We start from the raw sequence: 4,094 nt of genomic DNA, 5'->3' as shown, positions 1-4,094 counted from the left end.
TTTTGGAAATCTGCATTCAATTTCCTGTATCTTTCACTATCTCCCTCGCATTTGGCTTGCCTTCTCTCCCGCCCTATTTGTAAGGCCTCGTTGGACAGCCACTTTGCTTTCTTGCATTTCCTTTTAATTGGAATGGTTTTAGTTGCTGACTCCTGTATAATGTTACGAGCCTCCATCCATAGTTCTTCAGGCACTCTGTCTACCAAATCTAAACCCTTAAACCTCTTCCTCACTTCCACTGTGTATTCATAAGGGATTTGACTTAGATTGTATCTTACCGGCCCAGTGGTTTTTCCTACTTTCTTCAGTTTAAGCTTGAATTTTGCTATAAGAAGCTGATGATCTGAGCCACAATCAGCTCCAGGTCTTGTTTTTGCTGACTGTATAGAGCTTCTCCATCTTTGGCTGCAGAGAATATAATCAATCTGATTTCGATGCTGCCCATCTGGTGATGTCCATGTGTAGAGTCGTCTCTTGTGTTGTTGGAAAAGCGTGTTTGTGATGACCAGCTTGTTCTCTTGGCAGATTTCTATTAGCCTTTGCCCTGCTTCGTTTCGAATTCCAAGGCCAAACTTGCCAGTTGTTCCTTTTATCTCTTGACTCCCTACTTTAGCATTCCAATCCCGTATAATGAGAAGAACATCCTTCTTTGGTGTCATTTCTATAAGGTGTTGTAAGTCTTCATAGAATTGGTCAATTTCAGTTTCTTCAGCACCAGTGGTTGGTGCATAAACTTGGATTACTGTGATGTTAAAAGGTCTGCCTTGGATTCGTATCGAGATTATTCTATCATTTTTGAGATTGCATCCCAGTACAGCTTTTGCCACTCTTTTGTTGACTATGAGGGCCACTCCATCTCTTTTACGGGATTGTTGCCCACAATCGTAGATGTGATGGTCATCCAAACTGAATTTGCCCATTCCCGTCCATTTTAGTTCACTGATGCCCAGGATGTCAATATTTATTCTTGCCATCTCATTTTTGACCACATCCAACTTACCCAGGTTCATGGTTCTTACATTTCAGGTTCCTATGCAATATTTTTCTTTACAGCATTGGACTTTCCTTTCGCTTCCAGGCATATCCGCAACTGAGCGACCTTTCGGCTTTGGCCCAGCCGCTTCATCAGCTCTGAATCTACTTGTATTTGTCCTCCGCTCTTCCTCAGTAGCATGTTGAATACCTTCCTACCTGAGGGGCTCATCTTCCAGCATCATAACTTTTATATGCCTGTTGCCTTTGTCCATGGAGTTTTCTTTTTATATATATATATATAATTTTTATTAAATTTTCTTTTACCAATTATTCAACACAATCTTATTCTCATATTTTACAATTTTTTGAACTTCCACCAGCTCCTCCACCAATAATCCATATTTCTAATTCAGTACGCATTTTTCGCGTCTTGTATTGCCAGTTAGTAATATCTTAACACTTCTGTTTTTCTTTTACAATACATCTTTAACAATCACAAAGCCTCTTTGAAACCGACTAACGTTGTCTGTACATCACATCTATTTTCCAGATAATCCGTAAACTTTCCCCAGTCCTCGATGAATTTGTGGTCTTTTTGGTATCTGATTTTCCCAGTCATTTTGTCCAGTTCTGCGTAGTCCACGAGTTTCATTCTCCACTCTTCCAGTGTCGGTAGAGTTTTCTTGGCAGGGATACTGGAGTGGCTTGCCGGTTCCTGCTCCAGGTGGATCACGTTTGGTCAAAACTCTCCACTATGACCTGTCCATCTTGGGTGGCCCTGCACAGCATAGCTTATAGCTTCTCTCAGTTATTCAAGCTCCTTCGCCACGGCAAGGCAGTGATCCATGAAGGGGAATGCGTTTAATAGAGCTGCGCAATCGGGCCTATTACTTGCCACCAGAATAAAGTCATCGAGGTAATGGGCAACCCCCTCAGAACCGGTTTTAAAATGAAGGGCCCAGTAACAAAAGGTGCTAAATGACTCAAAGGCCACGCATGCTACTGAGCAACCCATAGGCATGGCTTTGTCTATGAAATATGTCCCTTCAAATCTGAAACCCAGCCAACGGAAGTCCTCCGGATGCACAGGTAAGAGGCGGAAAGCCGACTCAATGTCGCACTTTGCCAGAAGTGCTCCCTTGCCAAATCTACGAATAAGCTTCACCGCTTGGTCGAAGGAGGCATATTTCACGGAAGAAAGCTCCTGAGGTATCACGTCATTGACAGAACTCCCTCTCGGGTAGGAAAGGTTGTGTATCACATGATACTCACCAGGGGCCTTCTTAGGGATGATACCTAATGGTGAAATATGTAGATCCACAATAGGGGTTCTTTGAATGGGCCCGCCACCCTTCCGGCCATGATTTCTTTCTGTAATTTCTTTTTAGCAATATCTGGCCTTTCCTTAATGGATTTTTGGTTAGGGGAGTCCCCTGAGTTAGGTAGGAAAGAAACCGGGATCCTAAAACCGAGGGAAAACCCTTCTCAAAGGTACTTTGCGGCTTGTCTGTTTGGGTATAAGTCAAGAAGGGTTTTTAGAGGCTGCAACTTAACAGGTGAGACGGCCATGCCGAGGGTCATATTAATAGTGGTTTCCGGCAGCACCCTGGGAGGGTCCGGGGGCACCCCGTGTTCGCTGGTGGAAGTGCCCCCTGCCACCCCGAAAGGGCTGTTTACCTTTGAAGCATGATGTGGTCGGGTGGTTGCCTAGGCACTTCTCACATTCGTGTAAGTACTTACAGTTTGGCCTTATACAAGCCCCCCTGTTGTATTCCCAGCACTGCCTCCGACTTTTTGACTCGACCTTTCCAAACTTATAGGGGTCCTGCGGCTTCTTTTCCACGTAGGGACCCACATGCTCCATCCAATAATTCTGGTCCCTCAGGTTCCAGCGGGTGGTGGGCAGCAAGGAAGCATTTCTACGAAAATCTTCATCATACATTAATGTGGCAGACTCCCCGGCCAGCACAAATGCCCTTCTCACATGAGACATATAAGCTATTAAGCGCATGGCGCATTTGGAATAAGCAGCGCAAACCACTCCCATGAAGACCTGGAACCCATCCAGCCAATTTTCAAAAGTGCGCTCAGCCCGCGGTGTCCTATACCTCCGATTCCATAGGAACGCTTCTTTTCTCCCTTCCATGAGATCTTTGCCGGTGGCAGCAGGGTGAAAATATCCCCATAATCCCCATTAAGAATCTTTGCTCTTTTTCTTTGGGAAAGGTGATTTCCCAAGATGAAATCAGTGGATACATTAGTGGACGTTTTCACATCTTCAACTAACACACACCCTTTCCATTCCAGAGACCCATTAAAAGTCTTACGATGGGAATTAGCCCTCCTCTCATGTACCCATAATGGAAGCCTGGAACTTTTCTTCCCAAAGCCCCAGTACCCATCCAAAGGGGTGTCGCTATCCGAATCTGATGAAGAAGTACCTGATTCATCCTCGGTGTCGGAAGGCTTACTTTTCTTATTCTTCTTTAATGTGTGCTTCTTCTTCGCCTTTCTCTTTCCCCCGTCCATCACTGGTGGCCGGGATCTGGTCGGCGGCTGTGGGCGTTCCTTGTTGTACCTGCACCTCCTCCTCTGAAGAGGTTCCTGATCCACCTTCTGTGGGTGTATGCTGAAGTAGTGGCTCCTGGAATATACTAGGAACATCTACGACCTGCTGTGAATTAGAACTGTTAGGCCTACCAGAAGGAGCCTTGCCACCCGCGGAACCAGATTTGGACTTTTGGGCATGCGAAGACTGTGAACGTGTGGGGGGGCAGTTAGATGTGCTGCTTCCGGGCTGTGCAGCACCGGAGTAAGCAGCTGAAGTGCCGGGGCACTCCTGGTTGCTGGGGAGGGTGTCTGGGATGCAATCCTGAGAACCCGCTAATGCTGCAGGGGACCCAGTGACCATTGGCCTACACTGTTGATAGAATGTTTCGAAAGCAGAGAAAAACTGAGCAAAGGCCTGAGGGTTGCATGGCATCGCAGGCATTTGAGACCCGCCTTGCGTGCCAGACCCACCTCCTTTGTGAGAGGGTGCCTGTTGACTTCCCCTGAAAGCCATACCACACACAGCCCCCTGCTTGAAAACCACGATATATCTGGGCGTGATACCTAGT

General features: G+C 46.3%; 1 pseudogene; it reads right to left on the bottom strand.

Moving 5' to 3' along the window:
* Positions 1-2,557: 2,557 nt before the first annotated feature.
* On the bottom strand, positions 2,558-3,639 carry LOC144326413 (uncharacterized; annotated as a pseudogene).
* Between the last annotated feature and the right edge of the window lie 455 nt (positions 3,640-4,094).

The sequence above is a fragment of the Podarcis muralis genome, chromosome W (genome assembly GCF_964188315.1).
Source record: "Podarcis muralis chromosome W, rPodMur119.hap1.1, whole genome shotgun sequence".
NCBI classification, from domain to species: Eukaryota; Metazoa; Chordata; class Lepidosauria; order Squamata; family Lacertidae; genus Podarcis; species Podarcis muralis.
The sequence above is the reverse complement of the archived record's forward strand: the minus strand, read 5'-3'. Positions and strand labels throughout refer to the sequence as shown.